Below are 14431 nucleotides of genomic sequence, written 5' to 3' on the forward strand. Positions count from 1 at the left end.
AGTCTCAGGGCTGGAAGTAGCTCATCATTTCAGCATTTGTTTCTTGTTCTGGCTCTGCAAAGGCACTGATGATTCTTTTTTTTTTTTTTTTAATTTATTTATTTTAATTAGAGGCTAATTACTTTACAATATTGTATTGGTTTTGCCATACATCAACATGAATCCACCACAGGTGTACACGTGTTCCCAATCCTGAACCCCCCTCCCACCTCCCTCCCCATACCATCCCTATATATGGAATTTAGAAAGATGGTAATGATAACCCTGTATGTGAGACAGCAAAAGAGACACTGATGTATAGAACAGTCTTTTGGACTCTGTGGGGGTGGGGGGGGATGATTTGGGAGAATGGCACTGAAACATGTATAATATCATATAAGAAACGAATCGCCAGTTCAGGTTCGATGCAGGATAGAGGCACTGATGATTCTTGAAAGCAAAGATTAGAAAGTCAGCCATCTGATCCCTGCTGCTTTTGCCTGGTGGTTGGACAGATCATTGGAGGCCTGTTGGGCATTGTGGTACAGTGGAAGGAGCACTAGGTTAGGAGTCCAAAGATAGGGGTTTTAGTTCTGGCTCAGCTGGTAGGCTACAGTCCATGGGGCCGCTAAGAGTCAGCCACGACTGAGCGACTTCACTTTCACTTTCATGCATTGGAGAAGGAAATGGCAACCCACTCCAATATTCTTGTCTGGAGAATCCCAGGGACAGAGGAGCCTGGTGGGCTGCCGTCTATGGGGTCGCACAGAGTCGGACACGACTGAAGCGACTTAGCAGCAGCAGCAACGGACCTACTATGTCTTCCTGAATAGTTTATGTCCTCTCTGAGCCTTGATTTCCCCATTAATGGTTTTTTAAAGCTTTATTAAGAAAGAATTAATATACAGTAAAGTGCATATATTTCAAAGATACAGTTTGACAAGTTTTGACCTGTGTACACACTCATGAAACCATCACTATGATCAAAGTAATGGACATACCCATCACCCCCAAAAGTTGTCTTGTGTCTCTTTATCTCTCTCCCACTCTACTTTTTGTCCTTCCCTAGGCAACCACTAATATGCTTTCTCTCACTATAAATTAGTCTGTAGTTTTTACAGTTTTGCATAGCTAGAGTCATATGATATGTATTTTTTGGTAAGCTCTGGCTTCTTTCAAGCCAACAAAATTGTTTCAAGCCAACAAAACTCAACAAAATTATTTTGAGATTCATCCATGTTGTTGCATGTATCATTGGTTTGTTCTTTCCAACCTTCTTACCTTCCTTCTTTCCTTCCATTATTTATTTTGAGATGGTGTTAAATTTTATTAACATGGAAAGGTTTCCAAAACATATTTAAAAATTTAAAAGCAGCTTATAAGTCACATGTACTATATATATTGTCTTTGAAACAATTATATAGATATATATACATAGAAAAATCTGGAGGAATACATATCAAGGTAAAAATACTTGTCTTCAAGTGATTGGGATTATGGAGTTCTTTTTGCCTTCCTTCTTTGTTTTTCCAATTTTTCAATTGTGAAAATATGCAGCTGTTTTTAAAAGTAAGGAAATGTTACTTTATTTTGAATAGCTTTCTTCAGGTATAATTGACATACAATAAACAACTCACATTTAAAATGTGTAAAATGAGAAGTTTTGATATATGTATACATCATTAATCCATTACCATATTCAGGATAATGAGCATATCTATCATCCTCCAAAATCCTGTTCCTAACTACAGGCAACTATTGCTCTTCTTTCTATCACTATGGATTAATATGTATTTTCTAGATATTTTTATATAAATGGAATAAAAAGTAGACATTTTAAAATTCGCCTTCTTGTGCTCACTACAGTTGTTTTGAGTTTCACCCAACCTGTTGCATATATCTGTAGTTCATCCCTTTTTCTTGCTGAGTGCCATTTCTCGATGTGGATATACCACAATGTGTTTATCTATTTACATATTGACGGACATGATTGCTTCTAGGTTTTTTTACTATTACAAATATAGTTGCTACAAATATTTATGTACAAGTCTTGATGTGCACATATGCTTTCATTTTGGAGGGTTGCTGAGTCATTGTAACTCTATATTTAACCAGTTGAGGAATTTCTAAACTGTTTTCCAAAGTTATTGCACCACTTTACAGTCCTAGCAACTATTCAACTGGAACTCAAGAGTTCCAGTTGTTCCAAATCCTCACTAACACTTGGTATGGTCAATTTAAAAAATGTTACATGTTTTAATGGGTGTGTATTGGCATCTCATTAGGTTTTAACTTGTATTTCCCTAATGACTAATGATGTTGAGCATTTTTTTCATGTGTTTGTTTACCACTCTTTGGAAAACTGTCAGTTCAAATCTTTTTGCTTATTTTCAGTCAGATTCTTTATTTTCTTGTTTTTGAAAATAAGAAATTATTCTCATGAACTCTGGAAATAAATCCTCCTTTATCAGATATATTTTTGCCAAATATTTTCTCCCAGTCTGTAGCTTGTTTTTTAATTCTCTCAAAAGTATATTTGAACCAGCACAATATTGTAAGGCAAATATCTTGCAATAAAATTTTTTTAAGTATATTTGAAGAATAAATTTAAAAATTTTGATAAAGTCAATTTTATTTATTTTTATACTTTGTGATCTTCATGCTCTATTTAAGAAATCTTTGTCTAACCAAAGTTCACTATGATTTTATCCTATGTTTTCTAGAAGTTTTATAGTTTTAATGTTACATTTAGGTCTATTATCCAATTTGAGTTAATTTTTGAGTATGGTGTGAGATATTAGTTCAACTTTGTTCTTTTCTGTGTGAATATTCAGTTGATTCAGTACCATTTGTTGAAAAATACTATCCTTCCCTATTGAGTTATTTTGACATTTTTAATTGAAAATCAACTGGCCATATATGTGTGGGCTCATTTTTGGACTCTGTTATGTTCCATTGAACAATATGTCTATCTTTATGCCCATACCATAATGTCTTAATTGCTGTAATTTTATAGTAAGTCTTAAAATCGGTCTACGGCCATACCACCCTGAACGCGCCCGATCTCGTCTGATCTCGGAAGCTAAGCAGGGTCAGGCCTGGTTAGTACTTGGATGGGAGACCGCCTGGGAATACCGGGTTAAAAAAAAAAAAAAAAAAAAAGTCTTAAAATCAACTCATTATATATCTTCCAAATTTGTTCTTCAATGTAAAAATTATGTTTGCAATTATATATCCTTTACATTTACAAATTAATATGAGAATCAGTGCCAGATTCTATGAAAAAAAAAACTTTGCTGGGATTTTGATTGGGATTGTATTGTGTCTATAAGACAAATTGGGGGAGAATTAATATATGAACAATATTAAGTCTTCTGATGTATGAAAAAAATATATCCCTTCATTTATTTAGGTCTTATTCAATTTAGCTCATCAAAATTCTATAATTTTCACTGTAGAGGTCAAATTTTCCACAAGTGTGTCCATTATTTTCATCAAATTTATCCATAAGTATTTCAAGTTTCTGATGGTATTGTAAATGGCATTTTTACTTCAATTTTTAATTATTCATTGCTAATATATAGAAATACAATTGTTTTTTGTATTATACCTTGTGAACTTGTTTAACTCATTTATTACTTCTACTAATAGTAGCTTTTTATTAGTCTCTAAAGTTTTCTAGATAGACAATCATATTGTCTGTAGATAGAGATAGTTGTAAAACTATGTTGCTCTTATTTATAATCTGTATGTCTTCTATTTCTTCTTGTCTTATTTCTGGAATAAATATCACTTGGTCATTATTTTTATCCTTTTTATATATTGTTGGATTCAATTTACTAAAATGTTGTTAAGAATTTTACAACTGTGTTTATGAGGGATAATTCATTTGAAGTTTTCTTTCTTGTGATGTCTTTATCTGGTTATGGTATTAGGTTAACACTGGGCTCATAGAATGAGTTGTAAAGTATTGCCTCCTGTTTTATTTTTTGTAAGAGTTTGTGTTGGCTTATTATTATTTCTTCCTTAAATGTTTGTAATTCACCAGTGAAGCCATCTTGGTTAACCGTCTATGATTCTTTTTTTTTTAAATATAAATTTATTTATTTTAATTGGAGGCTAGTTACTTTACAATATTGTATTGGTTTTGCCATACATGCCCTCTATGATTCTTGAGGGCCCTTTCATTTTTAACACTTTGCAGTTCTAGTAAGATGCTTACCGTCAATCTTCACATTTTAGATATGTGCATCTCTCTGTCTCCTTATTTTCTGTTACTGACTCCTGCCTCCTTTCCATACTCTATCAGGTGAATTCATGTCTGATAATCAGAGTTTCTAGGTGCTAACCAGCCCCCTCAGATAAAACTGATGAAACTGTTTCAGTCTGTAGTTCCTCTAAAGCACTGATGATTTGGGTTTAAGAACCACCACTCATATACATTAGCCATTAGAGTAGATAACTGACCACTGTCCTACACCAGTGGTTGCCAAATCAGTAGCCATAAGACATTAAGTAAAACCTGTCATCCCTTAAGGACTGAGACAGAAGTTAGAAAGACTGCCTTTTCAGACCTTATGTGGGTACTTCCAAGTGAGTCTCTCCGGGCTTCAGTCTATTTGTAAAATTAGAAACTTGATTTCTAGATCTTCTGATTCCAAAAATGGAAGTAAATAAACAGCAGCAGCACAGAGAAGGAGGTTAAATACAGTAATAAGAGGGTAGTAAGACAACTTATGTTTTCAGTGATTATTTGACTTTACAAGTTTTGACATTCAAAAGTAGGTAGCCCATCAAAGTTGGCATGTTTTAAGACAAAGTGTGGAAGGTTAAAAATGGGGTTTGTTTAGATGATGAATGCTTGGAAAAGAATGTTTTCCAGTACTGCTGTGCCAACCAAGAAAAACATTATCACATTCTAACGAAGAGAAAAAATAAAAAATGTCAGGACAAATATGAAAACACTTATGGGATTTTTAAATAAAGGCTTGTTACAGATCTGGAGAAGAGTTCTAGACACAGTGGATGGTGAGTAGCTATCAAAGTAAATGGACTTAGATAGGCTGAAAGCTGGAAGTAAAAGCTTCTCAATATAATGTTTATCAGAATATGGAAAAAGGTTTGGAATCAGCTTTCCTGAACAAGAGCATTACATTTATTCCCTGGAAAAATAGCTACCTAGCACTTAACTCTAAGCTCTGTACAAGGCTAAAGAAACAGAAAATGAAGCTCAGTTGAAGGTCACTCTCTAGTCAGCCACAGAGAGAATGATGGGCAGGGCTCCTGCCATCTCATTCCCTAAGGAAGACCAAAGTGTTGCATTTTTTTCTTTACACACCCTAGCTGATCCCTAAAGTGCTTTTATTTGCATCCTTTTAAATGTATTCCACCAGTGCTTTCAGTCATCTTACTAAGGTGTGCTGATCACCTGGCTAGATGTGCCAGCATACCATCAGCACAGTCCTGAGCTACCTGCCACCAACCCCACATGGTCCCCATGCCCTATCTATGCCATTCCTACTAGGCTCACTTATCACAACTAGGTTTAGTCTCTTTACTATGTTCTTGGGACTCTAAATAACAGTGGAGATGGGGCAGAAGCAGGAATATTTCTGGCAACAGAGACTCCAATTCATAGTGACATTTTCTCCGCTTAGCATTGGGTACTACAGTAACTGAGTACTAAGAAATTGGGTACTAAGCAAGCCTCAGAGTGTGGCCTCCTAATACTGTTTGCTAGTCTTTCATCATACTGTTCACCTTGTCCTGAAGCAGGGGCTCTTAAATGGGGACAGCTTTGCCCTCATGTCACCCCCCTTCACCTTTCTCTCTCATCCACCCTTACCCAGCTTTGCCTTTTCTTTGGCCTTGCTCCATCATTCCCTCATTTGAGCTTTTGTTAGTTCCCTCACAGTAACAGGAATTTGTGAAAGCCTGTAATTTATTTGGAGAGTTTGGCTCTTAGAATACCCTCTCCCCCTTTCCAACTCAGAGGGAGAGCTCAGAGAGTTTGGCTTTTGGCAGCCAAGGAGTGGGGAATCTGGTCTCACATTAGAGTTCTTTTCTGAGCAGCCTCCCTGTATTTCAAAGACTTTAGCCTGTGAGCCTGGGTAAGGAGCCAGAGCACTAATTGGGCACTTGAGTGAAAAGACTTTGAATATAAGGAAACTTGAGGGCCAATAGGTCCAGAATGGAGCTGGAGAGGCCAGGGTTCTGCTTTTGCACTGCCCAGGCTCAACAGAAACCCAGCTGGCAATGGGTGCTTAGAGGAAAAAAAGAGGGAGTGCCTAATGAATACAGACATTGTATTCACTTCAGGTACAGAGCTTTTGGGGGCCAACTTTTTGGGAGTACTTAACTCACTTAAGGGTAGTACTTGAAGCTGAAGAGAACTCTGGGACTCATTGGCAGAAAATTGTGAATGATAGGTTTGTACATATTTAATCCTTAAAGTCCTGGGCTACGTTGGACAGAAAGTTTATTAGTCAGAAATTAGGCACTTGCTTAGCACTTAGGACAGTTGCTCACTGGAAAAAAATGCTTTCTGCCTAATAGAACACTGTGGGGTGTTATCTCTGATTTTGCCAAGTCTTTTTATAAAGACCCTCTTTATAAATGACCCTTTATAAATATAAAGACCCTTTTTATAATGACCCTCTATATCTCCCATTAAAATTTATTTTTCACCCTTTGAACTCTCCCACATCTCAACTACTTCATCAAAAACACTTCTTTGTCTACCTCATGAGAGCAAGGGTAATATGTGTGTGTGTGAGTTGCTCAGTTGTGTCCGACTCTTTGTGACCACATGGACTGTAAATCCACCAGGCTCCTCCGTCCATGGAATTCTCCAGGCAAGAATACTGGAGTGGGTTGCCATTCCTTTCTCCAGGGGATCTCCCCAACTCAGGGACTGAACACAAGTCTCCTGCATTGCAGGCAGATTCTTCCTGTCTGAGCCACCAGGAAAGCCCAGGGGTAATATGTGGGACAAAAAAACTCTCTAGCTTTGATTCAAGGACTGTCAAGCATTCTAGAAAACCTCTACATGTCTTGTATTTTCCAAAAAAGGAAACTAAGTGCAAGAAAGATAAAGAATAACTGATAGCACTCTTTTATCATCAGCACGGTTATAATTATCATTATTTGTATTATCACTATTGGTTCTTTTTTTTAAATATAGTCATCCCTTGATTGTTTTTTGCTTATAAAATTTCCTCTGATAACTTTTCTTGCTAACAATTATGCTATTTTTCTTCAGTCATTAATCTTCTTTACCTTTTTTATCTGGCGGCCCTTCCCCTGTCTGCTGTGCTGAGTGCATCTGACTGCACTCGTGGCCAGGAGAAGGTGGGCATATCTCTCCCAGGCATGTCACTGGGGGCCTGAGTGAGTCTTCTGCCTCTGATTAAGTTATGTTTGCTGTCATCCATTCTCTGGGGAGTCAGCTATCCAGAGCTCTGGTCTGTGTTGATGGTGCTGTAGGTCCTCTGGCTGTGTTCTCCACAAACATTTCATGTGGTCTCCATTTCTGGGAGCTCAAATCACAGCTACATTTTTTACCCCTCCAAGCTCTGTGAAAGACTAAGGGGCATGGAGTCTGGTATCATTTTCCTGCCTCATCCAGGATGGGTGGGTGGCCAAGTTGGGGGACAGAAGTGGCCCAAGATCCCTGCCCCTTCCTTCTTAGTAAGCCATTGTCCAAGCAAGCGCCTGGCTATGGGGTGAACTTGGGGGAGAGTATGTTCTCTTGATCACTTGTGGGGAGATCTCCTGAGACAGAGAGATCCAGTAGTGAGCAAGAGAAGGAGGAGACATGTGGAGACAGAGGCCACTGTGTCACAGTATCCTGCAGAGGATTCTTCATGGTGGGCAACCAGGGAAGGACATCAGATCAGATCAGATCAGTCGCTCAGTCTTGTCGGACTCTTTGCGACCCCATGAATAGCAGCATGCCAGGCCTCCCTGTCCATCACCAACTCCTGGAGTTCACTCAGACTCATGTCCATCGAGTCAGTGATGCCATCCAGCCATCTCATTCTCTGTCATCCCCTTCTCCTCCTGCCCCCAATCCCTCCCAGCATCAGAGTCTTTTCCAATGAGTCAACTCCTCACATGAGGTGGCCAAAGTACTGGAGTTTCAGCTTTAGCATCATTCCTTCTAAAGAAATCCCAGGGCTGATCTCCTTCAGAATGGACTGGTTGGATCTCCTTGCAGTCCAAGGGACTCGCAAGAGTCTTCTCCAACACCACAGTTCAAAAGCATCAATTCTTCGGCACTCAGCCTTCTTCACAGTCCAACTCTCACATCCGTACATGACCACAGGAAAAACCATAGCCTTGACTAGACGAACCTTTGCTGGCAAAGTAATGTCTCTGCTTTTCAATATGCTATCTAGGTTGGTCATAACTTTTCTTCCAAGGAGTAAGCGTCTTTTAATTTCATGGTTGCAGTCACCATCTGCAGTGATTTTGGAGCCCAAAAAATAAACTCTGACACTGTTTCCACTGTTTCCCCATCTATTTGCCATGAAGTGATGGGACCAGATGCCATGATCTTCATTTTTTGAATGTTGAGCTTTAAGCCAACTTTTTCACTTTCCACTTTCACCTTCATCAAGAGGCTTTTTAGTTCCTCTTCACTTTCTGCCATAAGAGTGGTGTCATCTGCATATCTAAGGTTATTGATATTTCTCCCAGCAATCTTAATTCCAGCTTGTGTTTCTTCCAGTCCAGCGTTTCTCATGATGTTCTCTGCATATAAGTTAAATAAACAGGGTGACAATATACAGCCTTGACAAACTCCTTTCCCGATTTGGAACCAGTCTGTTGTTCCATGTCCAGTTCTAACTGTTGCTTCCTGACCTGCATACAAATTTCTCAAGAGGCAGATCAGGTGGTCTGGTATTCCCATCTCTTTCAGAATTTTCCACAGTTTCTTGTGATCCACACAGTCAAAGGCTTTGGCATAGTCAATAAAGCAGAAATAAATGTTTTTCTGGAACTCCCTTGCTTTTTCCATGATCCAGCGGATGTTGGCAATTTGATCTCTGGTTCCTCTGCCTTTTCTAAATCCAGCTTGAACATCAGGAAGTTCACGGTTCACATATAGCTGAAGCCTGGCTTGGAGAATTTTAAGCATTACTTTACTAGCATGTGAAATGAGTGCAATTGTGCAGTAGTTTGAGCATTCTTTGGCATTGCCTTTCTTTGGGATTGGAATGAAAACTGACATTTTCCAGTCCTGTGGCCACTGCCGAGTTTTCCAAATTTGCTGGCATATTGAGTGCAGCACTTTCACAGCATCATCTTTCAGGATTTGGAATGGGCATAGTCATTAGTGCATCCTGGGGCTGGCACAAGCTGGGTTTTCTCCTGGGGCCATTGCTCCCTTCCAGGACTGCTTCTTTGGTTGAATTACTTGGGGCATGAGGGCTTAGGATAGACTGTTCTGAGGAGGAAAGGAGACCCAGCTATGTGGCAATGGGGTGAGCACTGTCAGCCTGGTTTTCAGGTGGCCTTCTTGTCCTGTTGGCTCTCAGTAGGTGCCCCAAGGGGATAAGAAGGACCTTGTCCAGCCTTGAACATCCTTGGGATGCTTGAGCCCCTGACTCATATGTTCTTAGCCAAGGAAAAGATTTGTCATCTCCAGGCCACTGAGATGGTTCTTCCCCTGCCCCTAAGGACCAGTCTGACCCTCCTGTCATGGCTTGTCCTATCATGCCTTCGGGAGCTGAGCAGGTGATCCTGCAGTTCTGCTCTGTTTCATTTCTCTCCAGTTAGCCACATTCTTGTTCCCTGCTGCCCTGCCCCTCCTCATTGGGTGCTTGGGCTGTGTGTGTGTGATGTTTCTTTCCTTCATGGCAAGCCAACCGTGTATTGAGGATTCACCATGTGCTGTGTGTGGCTCAGAAAGCCCATCCTGTGGTCCCTGTACTCTGAACCATGAGAGCAGGGAGGGAGCTGTTCCATTCAAGGCAGAAGGACTAGATGGCCCTCTTGCAAATGGAATTCTGCCTCTTCAAGAATGCAATGTGAAGTTCCCTGCATCTATTGGTAATACAAGGATTTCACATTTTTTAGAACTATGGTGAGCATATGTATGTACTTTTTTAGAATTGGTACTAGAAATTGGTGGCTTCCTAGGTGGTGCTAGTGGTAAATAACCTGCCTACCAATGCAGGAAACATAATGAGGTGTGGGTTCGATCCCTGTGTCAGGAAGATCTGCTGGAAGAGGGCATGGCAACCTATTCTAGTATTCATGCCTGGAGAATCCCATAGACAGAGGAACCTGGTGGGCTACCATCCACAGGGTCTCAAAGAGTCGGACACGACTGAAGCAACTTAGCATGTACACACACACTAGAAGTTGAGGGGCTTCCCTGGCAACTCAGTGGTAAAGAACTCAACCGCCAATGCAGGAGACACAGGTTCAGTCTCTGGATCAGGAGGATCCCCTGGAGTAAGAAATGGCAACCCACTCCAGAATTTTTGCCTGGGAAATCCCATGGACAGAGGAGCCTGGCAGGCTACAGTCCATGTGGTCACAAAGAGTTGGACATGACTGAGTGACTGAGCACATACACATACATCCTTAATCTAGCAACTTTTCTTTTCACTTAGAATGTCTGACCTCTCTGAAAATCTTCAAATAAAAATTTTATTCTGGTCTTAAACCATGTGATTTATACATTTTTGTGCATGCGTGGGTGCACAGTCATATGTGACTCTTTGCAACCCCATGAACTGTAGCCCAGCAGGCTCTTCTGTCCATGGGATTTTCCTGAAAAGAATACTAGAGTGGGCTGCCATTTCCTCCTCCAGGGATTTTTCCTGACCCAGGGAATGCTCTATGTAAAAAGTATCCCCTATTCTACTGTGAGATCCTTGACCACAAAGACCATATGTCACTTATTTAGCACCCTCAGTGCTGTAGGATAGCTATGTGTTTGGGCCAGAGAGGATGTTAAATAACTGTTAAACAGATGAATAGCTTCATTTTAAAATGTATGTTTAGCATCAAAAGCTATATCAAAGTAATTTTCCCTATTATACCTCCCATGAAGTGTGGCTAAAAGCACTGGCCATTAAATATAAAACACATATAAGAAGACTGAAAGGTAAAGAGAAGAAAGCTGATGGACTAAGTATCTCAAGACTCAAGGAACAACACAGTGGTGAATTAACTGTGTTTTGTTTTTGGTTTTGGTTTTTTTTGCCTCATATATCTTATACAGGGAGCTGAGGAAACTTACAACTGGGAAATGCCAATACGGACAGATAAAATGAGCACCAAGAAAATCCTGATTTCTCTAACCAAAAGACCAAGAAAGGAGCAGCCTAGCAAGACAGAAAAGTTTTAGACAATAGCCACTCTACTCCAACCAAACACCATGGGGAAAAATGTGTCTCTTCTGACCTTTACCAAAAAGGCCTAATAAGGAAACTCGACTTATAAAGTCACCCAGTTGTAACAAGGTGCCCTAATCTGTCCCTCTACCATTCCAAGGTAGTATTAGAGAAAACTGAGTAGGGAGCCAGAAATTTCATTCCCTCTTAGTGGCAACAAGGCCTATTCCTAAAACACTGTGTCAGTGGAGACCATGCAGGGAGACTGGACATTCACCCTTGCTAGACTGTAACCTCCAGTTCTCCCCCCACTTCTGAAGAGGTACAAAGATGGTGTCAGTGAATGCCAAGTAGGAAACTAGGACATTTAGCATCACTCAGTATACGATCCGTTGAAGCAACATGGAAAATAATAAGAAAAGACTCTTACCTCTCACAACCAGTTAAGTATCAGAGGAAGACAAGTGGGGATCTTGAACACCAACCCCTGCTCACCATAACAATGCACCTATCCTCCCCATGGTATCCATGGAGGCTAAGCAGGGAACCTGGACTTCCATCCCCATCTCTTCCACCCTATCTAGAAATAATGAGGAGATACCTTGCTGGCACACTGTCATAGTAGGCCTACTAAAACACAAGGTTTAAGTAAGACATGAAGCCTTATGATATTCAAAATGCCCAAGGTACAACAGATAAACCACTTGTCACACCAAAGATTAAGAAAATCTCAACTTCAATGAGAAAAGAAAATTAACTGCCACCAACACTAAGATGACACAGATGTTGAAATTATTTGACAAACATTTTAAATATAAATTTTGTTCATGACAAGCATTTTAAAGCACCCACTATTAAAATGCTTTAATAAGCAATTACAATCATACTTGAGATGAGTGAAACAATACTAAGTCTCAGCAACTAAATAGAGAATATAAAGAAGAAACAATGGAAATTTTAGAACTAAAACATAGAACTGAAATAATGATAATTTTAAAAATTTCACTGGATGAGTTCCATTAAATAATGGAGAGGGCAGAGGAAAGAATGAGTAAACTTGAAGATAGAACAATAAAAATAATCTAATGTGAACAAGAGGGGGAAATAAATTTTTAAAAAATGAACAGAGCATCAGAGAACTGTGGTCCTATAACAAAAGATGTAATGTTCCTGTCATCATAAGAGTGCTGGATGGAGAGGAGAAAGAAGGTGCAGCTGAAAAATTACTCAGAGAAATAATGGCTGAAAATCTCCCAAATTTGACAAAAGACAAACCTACAGTATTAAGAAGCTAATGAACTACAAAGAGGATGAACTCAAAGAAATCTATGCCAAAACACATCAGAGTCAAAGTTCTGAAATATAAACACACACTAATTTTGAAAATATTGAGAGAGAAGTGATACCCTAATTAAGGGAAAAGCCATCAAATGATAGTGGATTTCTCATAAACAAAACAAAACAAAACACAGAGGGCAGAAGTAAGAAGTGATAAAACATTTTTCAAGCTCTAAAAGAAAAAACTGTCAACTCGGAATTGCATATCCAGTCAAACTGTGCTTCAGGAAAGGAGGAGGAAATCTAGGCATTTTCAAATGAATGAATACCAAGAGAATTTGTCACCAGCAGACCTACCTTTAAGGAATGGCCACCAGCAGACCTACCTTTAAAGAATGGCCAAAGGAATTTCTCCAAACAGAAAGGAAACAATAGAAAATGGAATCTTGGATCATCAAGAAGGAAGAAAGAACTCTCTGCAACCTCATGAACTCTGTCACATCAGGTTCCTCTGTCCTCCACTCTCTCCTAGACTTTGCTCAAATTCATGTCCATTGAGTCAGTAATGTTTCTAGCCATCTCATCCTCTGCTGCCCGCTTCTCCTTTTGTCTTCAATCTTTCCCAGCATCAGGGTCTTTTCCAGTGAGTTGGCTCTTCACATCAGATGGCCAAAGTATTGGAGCTTCAGCTTCAGCATCAGTCCTTCCAATGAGTATTCAGGGTTGATTTCCTTTAGGATTGACTGGTTTGATATTGCAGTCCAAGGGACTCTCAAGAGTCTTCTCCAGCACCACAATTCAAAAGCATCAATTCTTCATCACTCAACCTTCCTTATGGTCCAACTCTCACAAATCAATGATTGTCCTTGCAAATGTTCTAAATACATTAAATAAAAAACAGAGATTGGCAGGAAAAAAAATACTCCAACCATAAGCTGTCTACAAGTAACTTCAAATATATATCTCCAGGGAATCATGCTGGGTGAAAAAGCCAGTTTCAAAAAGTCACAGATTATATGACTCAATTTATATCTTTCATGAAATACTATTATAGTATAAACACTAACTGTTTAGTTCTTTGAAAGTGAAAGTGTTAGTTGCTCAGTCATGTCTGACTCTTTGCAATCCCATGGACTATAGCCTGCCAGGCTCCTCTGTCCATGGAATTCTCCAGGCAAGAATACTGGAGTGGGTGGCCATTCCCTTCTCCAGGAGACATTGCAGGCAGATTCTTTACCATCAGAGCCACTAGGGAAGCCCTTAAATATAAAGCACAAAACTCTAAAACTCCTAGAAAATAACTTAGGGTAAACTTCGATGACCATGGGTTTGATTACAGCTTTTTAGGTTCAAGACCAAGTCGTAATCCATGAAAGAAATAACCAGACTTCATCAAAATTTAAAACTTCTGCTCTGCAAAAGACAATGTCAAGAGAATGAGAAGCTAAGCCACAGACGGAGAGAAAATATTTGCAAAAGACATATCTGATAAAGGACTGTTATCCAAAATGTACAAAGACCTCCTGAGACTCAGCAATGAGAAAATGATCAACCCAGTTAAAAAAAAAAAAAATGGCCCAAAGACGTTAACAGACAGCTCATCAAAGAAAATATATAGATGACAAATAAACATATTAAAAGATACTCAATGCTATATGTCATCAAGAAAATGGACTCTGTGGGAGAGGGCGAGGGTGGGATGATTTGGGAGAATGGCATTGAAACATGTATAATATCATATCTGAAACGAATCGCCAGTCCAGGTTCGATGCATGATACATGATGCTTGGGCCTGGTGTACTGGGATGACCCAGAGGGATGGT

The 14431-nt window shown here is 39.4% G+C and overlaps 1 protein-coding gene and 1 pseudogene across 1 annotated transcript in view; both read left to right on the forward strand.

The window, feature by feature from the left end:
* SLC16A2 (solute carrier family 16 member 2) overlaps positions 1-14431 on the forward strand; it is a 132600-nt gene that overhangs the window by 92606 nt on the left and 25563 nt on the right. The gene's annotated exons all lie outside the window — the stretch shown is intronic.
* LOC113888237 lies at positions 3011-3125 on the forward strand (annotated as a pseudogene).

This window comes from Bos indicus x Bos taurus, chromosome X (genome assembly GCF_003369695.1).
Source record: "Bos indicus x Bos taurus breed Angus x Brahman F1 hybrid chromosome X, Bos_hybrid_MaternalHap_v2.0, whole genome shotgun sequence".
Lineage (NCBI taxonomy): Eukaryota > Metazoa > Chordata > Mammalia > Artiodactyla > Bovidae > Bos > Bos indicus x Bos taurus.